The sequence below is a fragment of the Leptinotarsa decemlineata genome, unplaced genomic scaffold (genome assembly GCF_025532065.1).
Source record: "Leptinotarsa decemlineata unplaced genomic scaffold, Ldec_3_MD MMD2_tig00000010_RagTag_RagTag, whole genome shotgun sequence".
Lineage (NCBI taxonomy): Eukaryota > Metazoa > Arthropoda > Insecta > Coleoptera > Chrysomelidae > Leptinotarsa > Leptinotarsa decemlineata.
This window is the reverse complement of record NW_027412538.1, coordinates 9,642,650-9,665,966: the sequence shown is the minus strand read 5'-3', so window position 1 is coordinate 9,665,966 and position 23,317 is coordinate 9,642,650. Positions and strand designations below refer to the sequence as shown.

Here is a 23,317-nt window from a genome sequence, read left to right as displayed (position 1 = left end):
AAAATGGGACTTCACGAAAATGTATCTGATTTCGATAGTGAAAAACTAAAATATCGGTTTGACTTCACCTATCAATGTAGGCAGATGATATTTTAAGAGGTTCAGCCACTGTTATATGTAAAAACTTGTGCCGGGAGATTTGCGGTTATTCCCAACAAAACTGAAGCCAAATATTGATAATTTGCTGTTAATCCATCGACATGTACATCCCTCCCATTGAAATTATGAATATTTTGTGATTGTCGTTATTATTGTTTGATGTTCATTACATTACAACTGAGTAATAGTGAAATAATTACATATTTGAATAAATAACACAAGAAAATAAACATTTTTTTTTATTTTCACCACACTGAATGGGGAGTTTTCTAAACAAAATAAGTGGAAATTGTGTGGGTTCTTGTACTGTGAGTAGATGTACAATCAATTAATAAATCGATCAATCGAATCTCACTTTTCATTCGAAAACTAATCTTCACATTTTTTATCGAGTTTTGGGAATATGGTAGAAATGTAGCTGAAAGGTGTCCAAAATTTTGAAAGAGGTCTATGATACTTGTGATGCACTGTTTGGAAACTTTGATGTAGTAATGAATACCTATTATTGGAATTTTTTCTCAACACCAAATCGTTATTTCCAACACCTCGACACATGTTTCGTAACGTAACAAGTTATCATTTTCAAGCGGAAGATCAAACTGGTGTTAAAATAACGAGTTGGTGTTTGGAAAGAACTCCAGTAATATTCAGGTCTACCATTAAAAATAGTTTGGGAACCTCTGGTATAGACAGATAGATCAATCTTCTCTCAAGAACTTCATGTGAATTTTGGATAAAAAAAGATAAAATCATTTACGGTTTGAGTTACGTACCAGCTTACTTTTCTTCAACAACTAACAAATAACGGAGATGTCGCTTGTTGAGTCAATTCTGGGACACCCTGTATAGACGTTTTGAAGAAGAACAATACGATTCGATGGAAATATGTAATAAATGCTGATCACGCTGCCTGTAAGAATCATAAATAATGTTGATATAACTTATACTTTGAGAGTGTTATCAGTTCAATTTGAATCCACTTTAGGTAGAAAGTAGGTCATGGCAGAGACGCTGAAAACGGCTCTCTCGGAAGATCATTACCTATCCAAAGTATCAAAACTAGTCTTCCGCTCTCGAACAAAAAGTAACATACTGACTGCAAAATTGTTTTGCCACGTGAAACAAGTATTCCTTCAGTGTAACTAAACCATCAACTTAATTAAAGATAAACCTCCTGAATGGTTTGAGTGGGTATTAGAAGCGTTGATTTAATGATAATATAAACTATCGGTTCAAGAAGTTCAGGTAGTTTATTTTTTTAGCACACATGACTTCTCTAGTATTCATTGTTTCAATCTAAACTATCACAGTGAGCTGAAACATTTACCGATTGAAATGGAATTGGAACAAACAAATTAACTGAAATACAAAACATTTCAAAAAGTGATTCATTCCATAAAAAACGAACGTACATTATTTAAATATAGTATATTTTGGAAACCTTTGGTGTAATAATGGAGTTTTATCACAATACCAGGATACGTGTTTCGGTCATCAAGTGATCATCTTCAAAGTTACTTTTTTCGTTCTCCCAGAATATTTTTAAGGGAGAGAAGCCAGGTTTTTTATTTCAAGTCATGATTAAGTTACGTTATGCTATTAGAATATTACTTTATGGGCCATAAACTGTAGAATAAAATAATCTTTATAAATCATATGTACATAAGAAGAATTATGGATCAAGCACATGTGGTGTTGTCGTCAGGAAGTGAACATTGAATCGACCATGATGAAAAACAAATCCTCGTTCCGTTAGAAGTTCACTGATAGTTTACCACACACTCGAAATGAGCGAGGATATTCTAAATATTTTGTTGAGAATTCAATTTGGGAAATCAAAACCAAAACAACATAACTCGGATACTTTACGCATTTCAAGGTGAAAAATTAAATAAACACAAATTGGCCGAATTGCACGTTTTGTTATGTAAAAAGGAAGTCCGTTTCTATTATATTCATGTTCTGTGACATATGTAATGTTCTATGACAACAAGACATTTGACATTTGGAATAAAAAGAGTAGTTAGTTTCACACTGATTGCTCAAAGGAAACACACGTGTTATTTCACGTTTTTTATATACATTATGACATTTCTAATGTTTACTTGACGTTCTCCACTCCTGCCAAACTTATCATTGTTACCAGATTTACCACTGTTCGAAGTGTTGCCACCATGACCATACCTTTTGTTTTCAGATTTGTGAAATGATAATAATTTGCTTGTTAACTTCAGATAAATTGGCAAAATCGTGCAATTCAAGCTGTTTAGAATCTTTAATTTCTGAATTATGTTATTTGTAATTTTATTTATTCGTTGTATGTCCGATGAACAATTCAATATGGATACTTTTTGGAACACACATACATTTTCCACTAAAACTATTCCTCAATTCCAAATGGCTCACAATTTTCTTGTTCCTTGGTCCCTTTATTTCTTTGAACTATTTGGCGGTAGGATTATTATTGCAACCCATAGGATCTTACTTTTTCGAAACTCAATTCAAGGTGATCTTGGCTGAATTGTTACATTGGTAGGTAAAATCCTAACCTTTACCTACCATTATACCTGTTTTAATACCTAATACCCACCTAATTTTCTGTCATATTGTTTGTTTTTCACTCTTTTCTTATGTTAATGACTATCCCTAATATATTCTAATTTTACCAGATTTATAGGTATCTGGGATTACTGATACTAATAGGATTAAATACGAAATAGGACCTTAGTCGCTATTCATGGAAGATCGGTGGGTAAAGATTAGTTCACATACATATAAAAACACTAACATAGGTACCCTAGATTTTAGTTTTAATAATGTCCTGATGATACTAACTCAGTTATCGAAACGTTAGTCGAGAGACCCTAATTTTGTTCTGGTGTGGAAAAAGTGTTTTTAATAGATTCATATGAGGAATAGATTGCAAAAAAGATATGAAATTTCATGGAAACTCTAGTTCCATGTGAAATTTATTTTTGAAAAAATAATTGTCTAGCAGAGAATAGTTTCTTGATTCAGATACTAAATTTATCATTATAGCAAGCCATTGTGCGCATTTGTAAGTTATTTAGTATAATTTTAAAGTTAATTGCATAAAATAATTTTAAAAATATAAATTCGAGCTAGTAAAATCCATAATATTCTGTAACTTTTCATGGCCTCGAACGTAAATATACGAATATTTTATTAACTTACCTACGAAATATCAGACCAAAAAATGCATTATTTTTTTGCACTATTAATCAAAACACCAAAACAGAATACTGAACCATTTTGATTTCAAAAACCGAAAGTTAAATGTTCATCTTTTTATGCGAAAACCGTAAGGCAAACGAAAAAAAATCAGATCAGATGACCTCAGAAGAGAATGAGGGACTCAATAATGATTTTAACTTTAAGAAAAAGTAGTGATGTATTTTACTCTCTAAAATGATTCAATAAAATGCCCCTCGCAAACCACTCGAAAAAATTACTTTATACAGAAGGAAATGACGTTTGATTCACTGAAGATGAGTACTAAAAAATATCTTAATCATACAAAAGTTAAAAATTATTATATACAAAACGTTTTTTTTTACTTTACGAATCTGTACTTCAAAAGTTAATCGTGTCATATGAAGCTTTTCTCAAAATGGGTTCAAGAATAAATTTCTTAGATATCAGCATGTTATTAAGAAACACCTTGTATATCTTGCTCGAATTACCCACATAAAATAATTAATCTGAAATAATGAAATTATATGTTTCAAATTTGAAAATAGAATATTTCCTAATTCCGAATTCAACTGCCCCGCATATATTATTGAAAATTCCTTCGAAACAATACTTTGATCAGAGTTTCTTGATTGTTTGACCCTGGAATAACTGGTATCAACGATAACATAAATTTGCAAAATTGCAAATAAATATTCAAAATGAGGAAGTTGACAAAACTAACATTAAAAGTCTTGCAATGCAATTGCTAAATTGAAAAAAGAAAGACTATGTCGCAAAGCTTCGTCTACGAAATTAACGAGTTGGCTGTTCCACAAGGTTCCGATCGGATGTCATAAAAATCGCAAAAAATGTAGCCACATAAGAAATTATATGGGATTTTGGGCTAGAAGCTTTTTGTTCATCTACTACGTAGAACCGCTCGGCATAATATTATTCAATATATTGCCTCAAAATATCAAAGAGCTGCGTATTATACCATTTAAAAAACAAATAAAGGAGCTATTAACCAATAGGGGATATTATAGCATAAAATAATTTTTAAAAAGGAATTCACCGTTATGACGATCATTGCTTTATTTTTTACCTTAGTTAAAGATTCATTTACTTTCATGTATATTTATGTATATGTGTATGGGTTTTATTTTATATGTTTAGTTAAGTTCCTGTCTTAAGTGTCCGATCTGTATTTATACTTTAGAACGTTATTATTGTTTATATATTTTTTATTTATGACATGTCTGATATCATGTTGATGATCAAAATGACGAATAAAGTTATTATTATTATTGAATGATCATTTGCACTACAATAATGTTTTCGATAATAAAATACCTTCAATCATCCTAAATTGAAAAACTGTCCAGATGACTCACAAATCTAGGAAATAATATCTCAATTATTTAGCTATAAAAGTTTTTCACGGTACTTGAACTAATCTACACATCAACTCAATATGTCTCACTTAATTAGTGCAAAATTGCGAGTTTTATTACTTCACTTGCCACAATTATAGTCCTTAATTGCCTGAAAAAAGTTTAAAATCCCAATCAACTTATTTATGGAAGACACTAATAAAATCTAACTTGTTAGTGGGTTCAAAAAGAAGAATGATGCAAGCTCCAAAAGAAAACTATAAACATTTCAAAATTCCCGTTTTATTGTTATAATTGGTGTCTGTAAAATCGGTGACGAGCAGAGTATGCCAGGTTTCCTCTATTTTTAACGGAATTACAGTACTAACAAATGATTTAGAATGACACTGTTTGCTCATTAACTTTTTCTGAATTTAGTTTATAGGAATAATTGAGAGATGAATCTAACAATCATAACAAACACTGTAATAAGAATGCAAGAAAATTCTCCAAACCTGAAATCTGGTCACAACCTATAAACTGAAGTTTCCAGGAACGTACTACAGTGGGCCACCCAAAAATATAACCCTCGATATACCACCCAACAAATATATATTCAATCCTCACATATGAAAATTCTGGACTACTGAAACCTTTCACACCACAAAACTAAAAAAAGGATATATAAGAGTTTAAGAGTTAACTATCGTTAGTCGTAATTTCAGTTACACATATGTATGTAAATAAAAGTAAGACTTTCGAATAAATGGAAATATATTAAACACTGGCCGAGTTTATATATTATGAAAATTTTTTGCCAAAAAAATTATCCTATCAAATTTGTCTATTTCTAGTCATGTGTGTCGAAATAACCAATGAAACCATCATTACACTGATAACTACCCATGGATAGTTTTCACGGGTAGTTATCACTTATGTCATGACATTGCTAAGCAACCAACACAATAAAGTTGTTTGACATTTCAGTAATTCAATTTATTTCGAAAATGTCACTTCCTCGCTTTGGTGTTATTTGAATATTGATCAGGAACATCATAACCAAATAATCAATAGTATGCGTGGAAACACCTATGCAGTAACCGAATCAAATACAGCAAGATCAACGGAATATCATTATACGAATTGTTCTTTTAATAACTGTGTGTTCAATAAATAATTTTGTTCGAATTGCAAAAAATTTTCTCACCGAATATCCCTCGAACATTGATAAATAACTCATAATTTTATCACAACTTCCTCAAGCACGTTATTTTAGGTAACATCCCTCCGCCTTCGGCGTCGGGATGTTTCCAAATAACGTGCTTTCGAAAACTGTGATAAAATTATTTCGTTATTTATCAATGTCCTTGGTATATTATAGCTGAAAAACATCCAATAACATTGGTTCCCAAGAAGTCAGTTCGAAAAAAGTACTCCAAAACAGGTTCCTGAAATTATTACTGTCGAAACCACCTTATTACTCAGCTGAAACTCTGTTCAGCGAAGCACAAGTTTTTGATATTCCTCAACTTTTTATTATAATATTGTCATACATTACTATTCTAAGAACAGAAATTTCGCTTTGTTGACCTAGTTGTACAACACCCGCAGAAAAAATGATCATGCTATTCCCCAGACACAAAAATCAATTTTCCAACACTCATATACATACTTACCTGGTTCTGAAACTGTAGAATACTATTTCTGAGGAAATTCGTACTTTCCGAATGATTTACTTGTTTTTTTTTTCAAACCAGGATAGTAGCTTCAGATTTTGTTGATAGAAAAATTACTTGAATTCAGTGTACATAATCGTTTTGTGTATGTATATTATGTATTTTATTGTGTTCCATTCATTGTGTCATTTTTTCACTATGTATGTAGAATAGTAGAATAATTAGTGACTGGATTAACTATAAATCGGTTCAATTCGTGAGGTTGCAGTCAATAGCTGGGCTGTTACAAAGAAAACTCTGTGTTATATGTCAAGCTTTCGGTATATTTCACACCTTCGTCAGGACAACTACAATAATAAGATTATGTATCTTGTAGAAAATATATAAATATGGAGAACTTACTATTATATTTTATTCTCACGTTAGTAAGTTCTCCATATTTATATATTTTCTACAAGATATATAATCTTATTATTGTAGTTGTCCTGACGAAGGTGTGAAATATACCGAAAGCTTGACATATAACAAAGAGTTTTCAGCTATAATATCCCAAGGACATTGATAACTAACGAAATAATTTTATCACAGTTTTCGAAAGCACGTTATTTGGTAACATCCCGACGCCGAAGGCGGAGGGATGTTACCTAAAATAACGTGCTTGAGGAAGTTGTGATCAAATTATGAGTTATTTATCAATGTTCGAGGGATATTCGGTGAGAAAATTTTTTGCAATTCGAACAAAATTATTTATTGAACACACAGTTATTAAAAGAACAATTCGTATAATGATATTCCGTTGATCTTGCTGTATTTGCCTCGGTTACTGCATAGGTGTTTCCACGCATACTATTGATTATTTGGTTATGATGTTCCTGATCAATATTCAAATATGAACACCAAAGCGAGGAAGTGACATTTTCGAAATAAATTGAATTACTGAAATGTCAAACAACTTTATTGTGTTGGTTGCTTAGCAATGTCATGACATAAGTGATAACTACCCGTGAAAACTATCCATGGGTAGTTATCAGTGTAATGATGGTTTCATTGGTTATTTCGACACACATGACTAGAAATAGACAAATTTGACAGGATAATTTTTTTGGCAAAAAATTTTCATAATATATAAACTCGGCCAGTGTTTAATATATTTCCATTTATTCGAAAGTCTTACTTTTATTTACATACATATGTGTAACTGAAATTACGACTAACGATAGTTAACTCTTAAACTCTTATATATCCTTTTTACTATTAGTAATTTCATAAGTTTAACTTCATACTTCTATATAATACCCGTGTTTTACCAAATTCTTGGAATTGTATTGTTCCTATTACGTGAAGCAAGTGCTTTTGCACTCATCGCCATTACCTTTAGTCGCCTATTATTATTATTATTATTATTATTTCCACCGAAGTTTGCGCTGGTCGGGCGTCATTCCACCAAGGACTTTAATAATCACAACAACCATCTTGACAGAATAGTCTGGATAGAGTCTGCGGAGTTCGAAGAGAAAATCGCAGGCTTTTTAGCTGATGTGAGCCTGAGGATGGGGAACGTATAGTTTCAATAAATTCGGCACTTCTTCTTTCTCACAACGGATTCAATATCCTCCGGAGCGTAGGGCAACACCGTAGGGCAATACCGTAAAAGTGCCTTAGGTGGTAATAAACCACTCTTGAGGCAGCGTTATGTGGATGGATATAGGCCGAGACCACAATATACTGGACATGCTGACAGCAAGTGCATTAGGGTCTCGGACGACTCGCGAAAGGGTCTGCACCTTGTGTCAGGAACCTCTATACCCATCACGCGACTGCGGTGACTAAGGTGTTGAAGACACCATACTGGCAGGCCATGACGAACCCCTCAGTTTCCGACTTCAGCCTAGTCGACCTGAGAAAAGCGAAGGTCAGGCGCTTTGATAAGCCAAGGTCTCCAATGTTATTGAAGAAGACCCCATGCATTGGCTTATCCTTGTGTTGCCGCAGAAGTGAGGTGATCTCTGCGGCTTTTATATGAGCCTTTTACTGAACGGATTCCAACTCGGTGGCAGAGTTGTGACCACCTCGTTTAGCGTCGAAAACTGAACCGAGTTCATCAGATGCTCGGGCAACTGCCCTCTAAAGAGAAATGACTCAATTCCTTTTCTCTCATGGTCGCGGACCATGTAGAGAAAGGGATCCGAACTCTTGACGACTTTACAGGCTCCATCCAGTACCGTTCTGTCATGTCATGTAGACACGCCAAACTCAATAGTTATTATTATTTATGCCATCTCAGAAATCAACTCCTGCAGAGCTAGAGAATCAAATTCTGACATAGTGTGACAAGGGCCGGGGGGAGGGGTCAAACGCTTTGTGGCGTCACATGTTGAAATTTAAAATATCAAACCATGAAATTTATATGTGAATAAAAAATTAAAAAAAATGGTTCCACGGGCATCAGATTAGTTATAATAAACGGTGGGAAATTGATATTGTGTTTAGTTTATTCGCTGTTGTTATTATTATTTTCAGTTTTTGTAGTTGGGTTTTGTTGTTTGTTTTATTATTAAGTGACTAGAAAATGAGAGATGTAAAAAAGACATTATTAACGAAATCAGAACTCACGGTAAAATAATTGTGGGTCAAAACAATAACATTCCTTTTTTTGTTATTTCACATGAGTACTTATTTGCAACACATTACATTATATGTATCAACACTTCAGAAAAATGTTATACAAGAAAAGAGAGAAAGAAAATGAAACAAAAAGAAAATACACATTCAAAACCGCGGTGAACATTTTTCTAAATAGTCAACGGCCGGTTTTTTTGCTCGGGCTGGCCGGACGGCGATATCAACACATGTGTGGGTTGGGTTTTTTAAGAGCCGGTGAAATCCCCGTACGGAATGAGAAACTTACCACAAAATTTTCTATAATATCCTTAAATTTCGTTTTTATATGAACACACGCCTATCGTAACAGAACGAAATCGGCTCCGCACTTCGTTTCGAGGTCACCGAGAACTTTGTTGATTTATGAATGAAAGTAGTGGGAGTTGACTTACTGGTTGATTTTTACTGTGCTCGTACGGTCGTCAAGGAGTATTATCTTGGAAGTTATGAGCCCGTTGTGAAAAACAATAGAAAGAAAACGTCCGGTATCATGGAAAAACAATTCACGACGTTTGCATCATGGTAATCCACCTGCTCATTTGTTATTGCTTGCTTGTTCGTAATTTTTTTGACACAAACAACACCGTTATTATGCCTCAGCCACCGTATTCACCAGATTTAGCCCCCAGCGACTTTTTACTATTCCCAAGATTGAAAATACCCATGAAAGGACAGCGTTTTGCGACGATTGAGAAGATAACAACCGATAAGCTAGAAGAGCCCAAGGACATACCAAAAAGTGCATATAAGGACTGGCTCGAGGGTTAGAAAAACGCTGGCACATGTGTATTATATCTGAAGGGGACTACTTTGAATGAAACGAAATAGAAATTGATGAATAAGTAAATGTTTTTTGAGAAATTAATTTTTTTAACAGACAGCGCACCTATACTTCTTATGAATCAATTCCCTATCTAATCGATCGAAAATCATTTTAAAATCATTTTGTAATTATCAATAACGATTGATACACTGATAATTGTGTAATTAGTGATTGAGAACATGATAAAACAACGACCACAAAAATGCAATATTACAGATTGCAGGTGTGTTTTGTAACATCAGACAAAAAACAAAACTTTTTAAAAATACGCAAGTACTCGGGAATACATAAACAAAAAGTTTTCTGAAAATAATATTCATTATCCAATTGTGGTTACGGTTAACAGCATAAATTATTACCTACGCGGAACTAATAACGGTGTTGTATCAAGGTGTTTACATATTAAATGTTACAACGTTTCAATTTAATGGAGACTATCACATTTCAGTCATTATTTTGAAATTATCAGTGCAGAACGAATATATTCAGCTGATAGTTGATAGAGAAATAATTTCATTTCCATAGCAAAAAATCATCCTGAACCAAAAAAAATTCAACTATCTCGTCATTTACTTTGATATTATACAACCTGACAAAATAGCCACAACAAAATATGAATGTAAAATATGTAATGGTAATTAGACAAACTTATAATAATGATAATAATAATAATACCGTTTATTATGCATAAAAAATACATTTATACATAAAAAGAAAAGTATTAATCATTTGAAAAAGCTAATGTTTTAGCGAAACATGTTATGATTATTTTCAATAAAGTTAGTGGAGATCAAATCGTTTAAGTGTAGTTTGTGAAAAAAAAGAAAAGGGTTAGCCAAAGGCTATCTTCCACCCCTCCCAAAAATTATACAGTGAGTGTAAGAAAATAATTATAAAAATACTTATTTACTATCATAACAATGATAGAGAAGAGAAAAAAATAATAGACCTCATAGTTGATAATAACTTTTAATATTCTGAAAATTATTTTGGTCAATTTAACAATTTCATTGCACTACCGTACATTGAATTATAAATCTTTTAAATTAGCACTGAGCAGTAAGCATCTGTGATTTTATTTCTTTCTTAAATTGATGAATATTATGATTTATAAGGGGTTGAATTTCATTAAAATATAAAAAGGTCCGATAACTAAACGTGAGATACATGATACCCTAAAATTAATGAAAAATAAAAAATCATCAGGCGTTGATGATCTATCTATGAGTACTATTGAGAGCATAATAGATGCTACAATCGACCCACTCACTTATCTTTTCAATCAATCATTCATCCAAGGATATTTTCCTGATGAATTCAAAAAAGCTCTAATTTTACCGTTGTTTAAAAAAGGTAGTAGAGACGACAGACAAATTTCTCTGCTTTGTGAACTTTCCAAACTATATGAGAAATTAGTGGCTAGCAGAATTATCAGCTATCTGGAAAGTAATACCCTGCTATCAAACTGCCAACACGGTTTTAGGAAAAATCATTCTATTGAAACAGCTAGCTATTGTTTTCTCAGTCATATTTATGAAAAACTTGATAAAAATTATTTTATTATCAGTGTGTTTTTTGACCTGTCAAAAGCATTTGACACGGTATCAACTAATTTTGTGTTGACCAAATTAAGTGTGCTTGGTTTGCCTAATAACATACTACTATGGTTTAAGTCTTACTTGAGTGGTCTTAGCATAATTGTAAAGCAAATAAATTCAATGTCTAATGAACGCGAGGTTAGATTGGGGGTTCCCCAAGGCTCTGTTCTTGGTCCCCTATTGTTTTTAATTTTTGTCAATGATCTGTCGGAATATATGAGTGACTGCTATTTAACTATGTTCGCTGACGACACCACCATTACAGTCGCTGGACCTACTACAGATGATTTGCTAACAAGAGTTAGACTGATTATAGACCAGTTCACAAGTTGGTGTGATCGTAATCGTCTAGTTCTGAATACCTCAAAGTCGGTATCGATGAAATTTTATAATAGAAGTAGGGGTACCATAAGTGAATTAGCTCAGTGCGATAATATCAATATCAATGCAGCAAACGAAGTTAAATTTTTAGGAACAATTTTGGATGAAACATTAAGTTGGGATCAACACATCGATAGTGTCTGTAAAAAACTAAATAAAGCATATTTTGCGATCAAGCAAATGAAAAACTGTGTTGACCAACAAGGTCGATTGGCAATCTATTTCGCTATGGCTTATTCCCATATTTCACTCAATATAATGTCTTGGGGTACTGGTAGAGATTTTAATAGGATATTTGTAGCACAAAAACGTATTGTAAGATTGATTTTCAATATGGAATATAGAGATAGCTGTAAACCGATATTTGTCAGAATGCAACTATTATCGGCACCATCAATTTATCTGTTCAAATGTGTTAATTTTGCGAGAAAAAATCTATCCACTTTTGCAACCAATGCATCGTCCCACAATCATAACACGCGGCATGGTAGCTTATTGAGAATACCAGCCCACACCACATCTAAATTTAAAAACTCTCCCCAGTATAGTGCTATTACGTTTTATAATAAACTACCCAACTTTTTAAAAAACTCCAAATCAGACAATATTTTTTATAAAAGTACTAAGGAATTTTTTATTGAAAAATGTTTTTATAATGTACAAGAGTATCTGGATGGCAACTTCAGCTGAGTTTTATTTTGTTTAGTATACTAACAAACTCTCATTGAGATTTTAAACTTTATATCTTACTTACTTGCTATATTTTAAATGTATATGTTTAGTATAAATAGTACCTGTTGACATACCATATGTACAAATTGTACCTCAGTGGCTAAATAAATTATTATTATTATTATAAGAAAAACATGTATGTCAGAATGCCTGCTTAATAAACTATATAAATAACTAGGTGTTTTAGTTTGAAGCAACTTAAACAAAAAAAATATTCTCAAATATGGGACTCTGTAGGTACCTCACATTCAGCTCCTTCATTTTTAACAAAAATGGTTTGACATGTTTACCATATGGTATACAGCATAAGAATGCAAATGCAAGCATTTTGTATACGTTGTAACTTCTGCTTGTTAAATTGCGGCAAAAAAATGGAAAACACCGAACAATAATACTCGATATGGGGGTAAATGGGAGTTTTAACTAACCTGAGTTTCATTTCTTCTGATAACTGACACTTGAATTTGTATAGCGATTTGAGTTTGAAGAATGATACTTTGAAAATGTTTGTCACATGTTCATGGAAAGACAAAGAGCTATCTATGGTTACGCCAAGATTTTTAGCACCATCTACCCAGTCAATGTCTGCATTATCGAGAGTGAGCCTAAAGTTACACTGAGTTTCTACTATTTGTCTTTCAGACCCTATGCATAAGGCCAAAGTTTTATTTGGATTGATTTTCAGTCCATGATACTCCAAATCAAGGAATGTTTTGTGCAAATCTGTGTTTATATTGGCCACGCAACTTTCTGTATTGGTGTTATGAGAGGACAAATATAACTGTATATCATCTGCGTATAGATGTACTTGACACTGTGATAAGAAAGTGGAGTAATCAAAAATAAACACTGAAAACATCAAGGGTCCTAAAATACTTCCCTGCGGTACACCTGAGATTGTTTTTTTTTAGGGATGACCATGGGTAATCATCCAGTTTGACCCTCTGTGATCGGCCTGTGAGATAGCTGGTCATCCATTTGATAGAAATGGCATCGAATCCTATGAGCTTGAGCTTACTGATGAGTAAATCGAAATTAATAAATCTAATATAGACATTATTTAATTACTTTATTTTTCATTGGTAAGACCGAAATTGGAGTTTGCTTGCATTATTTGGTTTGCGGAGTACCAAACCTATATGAAAGAACTAGAGAAAATTCAGAACAAATTCTTGGGGTATTTATTTTTTAAGCGATATCACAAGTGGCCAAACTGTAACTCAACAAGGTCTTTGGATCTCCGACATAAAATTTAAAATATTATTCAATTAGATATAGGGATAAAATACTTTGTCTAATTTCCACTTAGTTTGTATTGACATTAATACGACCAAGGTTTCGGTTTTTACACCATTCTCAAGTGTTCTAGCACTTTGAGTGCTAGACCAGTGTGAAGGCAGCCATGGGTTTCAGCCACGAATTAGGGGAATTCACCATTAACGGAAAGGAGTGCGCCAAGCCACCATTGGTCGTTAAAATTCATTGCTAGCCATGAAAAGTTGTCTTTTATAACAATAATTTCATGGCCAGCGATGGAAATTTTTACATGAAACGATAGTTTTCAACGTTTTCAATAATACCTTTACAGTCATCGATTTTATCGCGGAAAAAAACAACTCCTGTAACTAGTTCCATCATTTTGATTATAAAAATTTTATTTTCTGAAAAATTTGTGCTGCTGGGGATATTTTCACAGAAAATGAAAATATTCTGCGTATTCTATGATACCTATATGGTCCACGATTTTGTCGCGGAAAACTACACCCCCTGTAACTCCATCCATCTTCTGGATTGAAAAAATCATATCTTTGGAAAAATTTGTGCTGTTAGGTATATTTTCACATAAAACGAAGGTATTCGGCGTATTCTATGATACCTTTATGGTCCTATCTTTTGAAAAATGTGCACAAATTTTTCAAAAGATATATTTATTCATTCATGGTAGGAGGGTTACAGGGGGTGTATTTTTCCGCGACAAAATAGAGGACTACATAGGTATCATAGAATACACCTAATACCTTCGTTTCATGTGAAAATATTCCCAGCAGCACAAATTTTCAAAAGATATGATTTTTTTCAATCCAGATGATGGATGGGGTTACAGGGGGTGTAGTTAGTGTCTTACAATATCCATATCGAATTCATTACGATTCGCTTCGACGATTTCAGTGATGAGAGGGTCAACAGTAGTTTCCAGCATTTTCAAATACAGTTCTCCTGTTGAATTTTGATCAATAAATATAGGTCCTACAATATGGTTTCCCAATATTCCCGGAAAAGGTGAGGGTTGGTGTCACTGCAGTAATGGCAATTTTTTCTGTGAACATTGCCGTTAAAAAAAATGTACATTCGGCACTAAAACAAATATTGTGGAGGTAAGTAGAATGCCTTGCAATGGTTTCCGTCATGATTTCGCTCAATTATGTTCTTCGATCAGAGTCATCTGATGTACCATTTTAATTTTGTGAAGACGATACCTATTCCTCTTCAAAATTCTCCACACAGTAGGAGAGACCTCACGAACATTCGCGACGGAATAATTAGACTGTACAGGATTTACTACCTTATCGGGTTGTTGGAATTGCCATATGGCAGATAAAAAGGAATATTTCTAGAAATATCGATAATAATGTGTTTGTCTTCAGGAAATTGTTAAATGTTCCACTATTTTGTAGTAGGTGAAGATATTGACTTCATATTCTAGGGTTGTGAAGTACCTTTTCGTGAGCTTCAAAATGATGTGTAACAAGACCCCCTTTTCCATTTGATTTTTTCCCAGATGAAGCCCAGTCGCCATCTTGAAAGTTTCATCTGTCAATTTCACTTCAAAATAAAGTATTCATGCAGTAATTTCATTACCCCAAATTTCAATTTTTTTCGGTTGACCCGTTCAAAAAATAAAGGGGAGGCACTAAAGAAATGCACTGTATATTTCAATATAAAATCCCTTCAATATACCTATAAATTTAAACAAATTAGGATAAGATTCTCAAAAATGCGACATCAAGTTTGAATGGATCGATTCGTATGAATTCGTAGTTATTAAAAATTTTTCTGAAGCTTCAGCCCACAGAAAAGGTGGAAAATGAGAGTTATCATCAATAAAATTTTCAATTAAATAATCATAATGTTTTTGTAATTCATCACATCGAGGTAAATTGTCAAATATATCGAACGCTAAACAGTCTCCAACTTCATCAGGATCTAAATATGTCAATCCAAATAAACATCGCAGTCATTTTCCTATTTCGAAATCATGATTTTGATATTCAATATATAGCGCTAGCTTTTGAATATTTTGGTCGAGATGATACCTTTTTTTTTTGAGTGTATATCGTATAATAGCAGAGAAAGTAATACTCACAAAATCAGAAATCTTCAATATAAAGTAATTCAACCAACTATTTATACGTAATTTGTTCTTTGTTAAGTAATGAACAAAAAACAACAAGTATATTGGTCATTCTTTTCTCGATGAATTGTATAAACAATTGCTTACAGATTGTTGTGCAATAAGAGCAATTTATCTCTACAGAACAACACTGCAAATTAATGTTTTGATTGGCGTCCGGGTTTTGCCATAGCCTTTTTTGGTTATAATCTCCAACGCCACTGAAGATGACTGCCGCAGTTGCAGTTGAAACGTTTGGGGATTATAACCAAAGAATACTACGGCAAAACCCGGAAGCCAATCAAAATATTGACGCCAGCCGTGGGGCCTACATCCGTTACCATTTTTGCATTGTCCAAATCGGGAAAATTATTATGTTTTTCATGTTTGCCCAAACTATCATGTCCTAATTTGTAATATGCAGCTTAACAATTTTTCATACCACCGAGTAAAACACCTACTTTTCTAATTTTGAATGTTTCTACAAAAATAGCTTTCCCGCCTTTTTACTAATGATCCACGGATCTTCTATGATGAATGAAAATTTCAATAAGAAAAACTTTATAAAAACGGATGGACACAGGTAATAAATCTAAAATGTTATACCTACATAATATGTAGCTTAAATTATATTTATTAAAAAGTCATTGCGGCATTATCTTCAAACACATACTTAATTGAATTGGGTCTCGGGCACAAAATCTACACAGGAGTAAATTTGAAAATCATTCAGTTTTCCGAAAGGAATACACATGTACCTGCCCTTCACAATTATTGTATTGTCCTTGTGTGGAAGTATTTATCCCAGAATTTCTTAACTTAGGTAAAACTTTGATTTCATATGTCTGGCTAAGTTTCTCTCCATCAAAGTAAAACTTAAACCAGGTTCATTTGGGTATTTTCTTCATTTTGAGTGCAGATTATCCTAATCTCTTTATATTTATATCAACAAATTCTGTAACAGAAACCCTGGTTTCCTACCTCACCAATTAATGGATGTTTAAAAATTAAGTACCTACCTTTTTTTGGACCACAATATTATATTTTGTTCCTGTTGGTATTGATTATGCATTATTATGCACGTTGAATAGTTCATAAGTAAATTACTCATTGTTTATACACAGTGAATCCTTAGTAATTTTTACCATACATTATATTCATGTCTGTATGCTTTTACAACGGTTTCTTTGGAATTCGTTACCGTCGCGTTACTGGTAATAATATTCTCTAAATGTACATTCCATTGACGTTACATTGATATTTAATATGTGGAAAATAATTCATTTATGTACTTAAATATCAGTGATTACAAAAAAGCAATTTTTATATTTCTCAACCGAAATTAGAATCGCCTTTGCAAAACTAAACTTAATCGAAATAAAAGGTATAGTTCAGACCCTTCTTTCTTCTATAAGTATCATAAATATAACCTACCTGGGTAGGTACATCTAGTTCGGAGACTGTACTACATATCCATAGAGAATACCTATTATTAGGTAGGAATTTGCTGTCCGGTTCTTCACATTCCTTTCTTCGGGTATATCCACGCCTCATTCATATTGTACTCCTATTTACAATGAACAGAGGGCTTCCCCGTCGCCAAAAAAGAAACACACCACTAACTCGATCGAAAAATGAATTAACTGGAGAACAGTATGGAAGTTTGAATATTATTTCACTGTAAAAGGTGTCGAAATCAACCTTACACTACGAGAAGTAATGAAAACGTCAATATAGAGACATCCGATGCAGAAACTGTATGCACAATCACTTTGAAATATTGCGGTAGTATACATTAATCTACTTTCCACATTTATTTCTTGTTTCAATCATTCAAGAACGCGTACTAAATAAAACTAAACGGCATTGTGTAGAACGCAAAGTAGACGTGAACTGGAGTTTCACCTGAACCTGATGTACCGTCCTTTCAAGTCAAACTGACTCAACTCGCGAGAAGCGCGATCAGTGGTCGTGGTGATCCGCCTATTTGAAATCTATTTTTAGCGTTTTCGCTTCAAGAAAAGACATTTTCAGTTTATCATAATGAGGCTTTCTTCGTGAACGTAAATATTTTTACATATTGTTAGATTTTTGCGCTAGGTAACTATTTTTGAATCATTACCGTTATTTTATATTGTTGGGTACCTGGGAAATTTCGAGTAACGTGAGCTGGCATTATGCCGCTCTCTCTCTCTCTCTCTCGCCGTACAGCCAATCACCTTGAAATCATTCACTACCCATACACATCATCAGGTTTAATTATTCTGTTTGAGGATGAGGAATGTTTGGATTATAGGACGTATTTTTTTTCAGGAAAATCAACCGTGTAACATTTCCCAAACGTAGCGAATTTGTAGACATTCACACGTGTGTATATATCAATGTCGAAATATATTTTTACAATTTTCGGCTATATTTTTTCATTTCCATAATACATCATATTCAGCGGCGGCTCGTTAAAGAAAGCAAGGGAGTCTTAGCCTCCCCATAAAATTTGAGGCTATTCATCGCAATAAATTAAAAGATATTGACAAATAATTATGATTATTTTTTTCTAAAAATGCTCGGGTATCATTACTTTACCATTAATTTTTAATATAAATACATAATATGCCCGAAAAAACACTATCACTCACTACGTAGTACTTACCACACTGTATCCTGCATCAACAAAACTCAAACGCACCGCCCATGAACGAATAACGAATAGACCATCAACCGGAAATAATAAATGACATACGTTGCAAGGGAGCCAAGCCTCCAACCGCTTTAAAAAACACAGGCGCCACGAGACCTATCCAATCTGAGACATACGTCCTGATTTGTAATTTCAGTTGCAGAAATTATAGCGTTAGAGGAGGCTAGCCTCCAGTTGGTCTCCGTTAGTGGACGATTGCGTTTGTTTTTTATTCAATTATTCGGACGGGATGTCGTGACGGACCAGGACTGAAAAATATTTCTTTTTTCTTGATAATATTTTTCATTTGTGTATAAAACAGTCAGTATTGTATTATAGCAGTGCTTTTTGGTAATATTTTTAATGTGTTTTTAAAGTGTTTTCTTTCAATTTTAAGGTGTTTTCAGGTTTTCACTTTTCGGTAAGTTTTTTTTCATTTATTATGGATAAGTTGGACGAAATTAAAAAATCTAACGATATAGTCAATTGCTCGCTGACGAATAATTTTAAGTCCTTTTCTTATGATTATACGGAATACCAAACGTGGTCTAAAATAGAATACTCCGATTTAAAAAAATTACGTCGTTCTACAGAAAGACATTATAAATCTGAGGAGCATATATTTTCGTCTTGTAAATTAAAATTGGTTAGCAAACAAAATATAGCAACAGCTTTAGATTCAGCTCAAAAAGAGGCCATAATTTATTTTGATAATCAGGTTATGGAAAATCGGTCGAATTTAAAAATTAAAAAGACTTATCGATATTACGATTCATTTGAGTTCATAAGAATTAGTTTTTCGCGGACACGATGAAACCGAAGATTCGATTAATCGCAGCAATTACAAGGAACTTTTAATGTCATGGGGCAAATATGTATAGCGTTTTTTCGGGCACCTCAAAAACCGACCAAAATGAGCTCACAGACAGTGTGGCGTATATTATTAAGAAAAATATAAGCAAGGACAGTGAAAGTGTTTCTTTTTTTGCATGGGAAATTGATGAAACTACCGATATTACCTGTACATCAGAACTTTCAATCGTTTTTAGATATGTCAAAGATGGTAATGTGGTAGAACGTTTTATGTGTTTTCATGATGTTTCATCTGGGCGCACAGCTGACGATTTGTTTAATTTTTAAATTCGTACGTGTGACACCTATAATTTCAGGCAAAAGTTAATTGCGCAAATCTATGATGGGGCTGCTGTCTTAACCGGCCATTTAATGGTTTACAAACTAAAATAAAGTCCATAGCTCCTCATGCACTTTTTACGCATTGTCATGCCTATGCCCTAACTTTAGTATTAAGCAAAGCGTGCAACAACATAAAAACTTTCGCACCTCCGGCGGGCTTTTCCCCTGTTCTCCAATGCACAAGCCGTCACTTATATTGTTATTCATTACTGAAGTACATCAGACTATTCTACAATGTCTTTTTTCTACGGATGCTATACAATGTGCCACTCCTTTCATCACTTTCATACATTCAAAACGGTATACAGTACTCCAGAAAGGGTATACAGTACTCCAGTGCCTACCAAAGATAAATTGCGACGGCAAATGATGGGGAGTATTGAAGAAAATGTGATATTTTGTTTACAATTTTGTTATTTTGAATCATCCTATTCTGTTATTGTCTGTACTTTCACATGTTTTAGCCCACAAAATCTTACTTTTTACCTAGAAATGACTGATTTTTGGTACAGTTGTTCCCTGGAAACTTTGAGCCATAGTTGAGGAAATTATTTTGTAATCTTACAAACTTCCTCTCGTTCATTGGTGTTAATTCAGGATACATTTGGTTGAATTTTCTACAAGTTCTGGCAATGATTTGATCACACTGTCCGTGTATAATAAATAATTTCATAAGAACTTCGTTTGAATAATCAATATTTGCATTCATTTTTGGCGATTTTTTGAAAGACCGTCAATAACCATTTATCAATTACTTATAAAAGTCACCAAACTGTTATAAGCTTGATATTTCCACGGCTACCTAGAAATCAAATTTTTTTAAAATTATTTTTTGTACAACTGTTATTGAAAATATCTTTGATAGAAACACTTCAATCAAAACACCTACCAAAAAATCATTCAGAAAAGTTCACACATGCAGTTTGTGCTATTGGTAATATTAAATCCCTGTGAAGTTACTGACGATGACGAAGTAGTATTCAGTCCAACTGTAGAAAGTCCTTCATGACTAACCAATAATCCTCCTTAAAATAACGTGAGTTGGCGTATGTAGTTGTAACGTATGCCTTGTAATCCAAAGATCGTGTGTTCAAATCCCATGGACCCTATAATTTTTTTATTATCAGCAGTAACGTTTTACAAAAAAATTTGTATCATACATTTGTTAAAAGTGATTTTATTTTGCTTGTGAGTTTGCTCCACTTGCTGACGCTCGTTTTGCAATAATCCCCACTCACAAAATAAAATGCCACTTTCAACAGTTGTAGGTAAGACGTGAATAACTATTTTTTCACAAAAACGGCTTTATTAAGAAAACTTGACGATTCAGGTATAGGGACATGTATATCATCTTGAAGCATTTTTCACCACCATCAATTTATCGAGTAACATACAGGGGGTTTCATTTGAAAAAATGAACTTTCGACTACTTTTATGCATAATGGAAATAATAGTAATTTTAGCACGACCTGTATGATATGAAGTCGATTTCTTGGTGTTATTTGAATATTTCGAGTTTGTTCAAACTATCATCAAAATATCAACTTTTCATGAATTGAGAGTACTGATATACTTAATTTCAATTAAGGCTATGTTTTGGACCATATTTAGCACAATTTATTTTTTATCTCGAAAACAGATAGAGATAGGTATAGGACATTATCAACAAAAAAGTATTAAAATACCAGAGCGATTCCAAAAATGTATTAATATATGGGGTGTTCCATTTAAAAAAATAAAGTTGCTAGGATTTTTTGGTGGAAGTGGCAACGCCGCAATGCTGAAAATATTTTAGATCGATAGAACAGGTAAGGAAATGTGAGAGGTGAAATTTTCAGAAAAATCATGCTTTGCGTTTTCCAGAAACGTGAGTCACGCTGTATAAGAGTTGGTAATTTCCAAAGTCAATTGGACAAATGATTGATTCTGAAAAAAAACAGATAGATTTTGAAAAAACAATCACAATACAATATTACTTCTAGAAAAACATGTTTCATCAGAATTAATAATTTTTCTAATCAAGGTTTTTAATTACATGATATAGGATCTTTCGTTGATCGTTTCCTATCTTTGAATTTGAATAAAACAAACTATGTGTGAGATATCACCGAAAATTTTTATCCGTTTGAAAGACCCATTGATGCTATCATGTGTGGAATATAGCCACGGCTTCTCTGGCTGAAGCGCATCCAAAACGTCCAATTAATTATCTATGACTCATAAATCAGGCTGAATTCGACCGATGGCATGGGTAATGTTGGCTTTGACGACCGCTGTAGTATGTGGCTCACGCGCATACATTTGCGACTTGAGAAAACCTAACTAGAAAAATCTAACGGGGTCAAATCGCGCGATCTTGGTGGCCAGTTTACACCAACTCCACGTAAATGACCAAGTCCTCAATAAGTTCTTGCAGAATATTCAATGTGGCATGAGCTGTGTGCCACGTAGCGCCATCCTGTTGAAACCATATGCCGTTGGAGTCCAGAGCATCCAATTATGGCCGATAAAAGTTGATAATCATCTACCTTTAGTGCTCGGCGTTGACAGTGATGGCCTAAACATCATCGTTGTCAAAGAAATATGGACCGATGACACCGCTAGCCCAAAATCGACACCAAACAGTAACTTTTTCGGAATGCATTGGACGCTCTTGGATCTCATGTATATTGTTATCGTTCCAAGATGATTTTTAGATGAAAATTAGGGTCAGTTTCGAGGTGATTGACAATGTTTCATGATGAATTTCATTAGTTCGGACTTCCATTGCCTGATATTATATAAACTGATTTAAAATCCCTGAAAGAACTAATAAAAAAAAATTAAAAGTTACTTCACGACGTTTCGATTGTTAGTATCCACAATCGTCTTGAGGTGATGACTGGACTAATTCCTCCGAGAGATGACTAGTTATGGGTCATGGGAGTACTTTCACTTTTCTCCGTTTCTCTTTTTCCGCTTCACCGGTTTAGCGGGAGATGACCGTTTGGCGGGAGTTGGTCATTTTTCGCTTGATTATGGGTTTCCATATGTTGCATATCTCTACGCTAGCTTGGCTGAATACATTGTTGGACAACATATGTATGCGGCTTCTTTGAATTTCCTCCTAAACCAATGTTCCTCCCTGTGTATGATCTCAGCTTGGGACCACTAGATGTTATGTTGATGGGTCTAAACATGCACAGTGTATCCGGTAAATGCAATTCTTGGAATCGTAGTCCGTGTTTGGTGGCCTGTTTTTCGTGAGGCTGCTATGGATATTGTTTCCGGATCTGAAGCAGGTTCTGATGTTGTCGTTCTTGGACCCAATTCTTCTTATCTTTTCCGATAATCCTCTTATGTAGGGAAGTGCAAGCACTAGTTGTGACAACTCCTGCTGTTTTTTAGTCAAAGTCTGTTCTACCAACGCTTTGGAGTAGCCATTCCGTTAAAGATCATTTTTGATGATGTCTAGTTCCTTCTCAAGACCTTCCTTCGTATTACAGAGCCCGAAAGCATGGGCTAATAGAGTCTTGAT

General features: G+C 33.6%; 2 protein-coding genes across 2 annotated transcripts in view; one reads left to right on the top strand and one right to left on the bottom strand.

Moving 5' to 3' along the window:
• dgo (ankyrin repeat domain containing protein 6 diego) overlaps window positions 1-17,882 on the bottom strand; it is an 80,912-nt gene extending 63,030 nt beyond the window's left edge. The window contains exon 1 of the mRNA XM_074171411.1: window positions 17,364-17,882. The gene's annotated coding sequence lies outside the window, so the exon portion shown is untranslated. The remainder of the gene's footprint in view (window positions 1-17,363) is intronic.
• The window catches only part of LOC111508743 (activating signal cointegrator 1 complex subunit 1), a 144,668-nt gene that overhangs the window by 15,832 nt on the left and 105,519 nt on the right, over window positions 1-23,317 (top strand). The window lies entirely within an intron of this gene.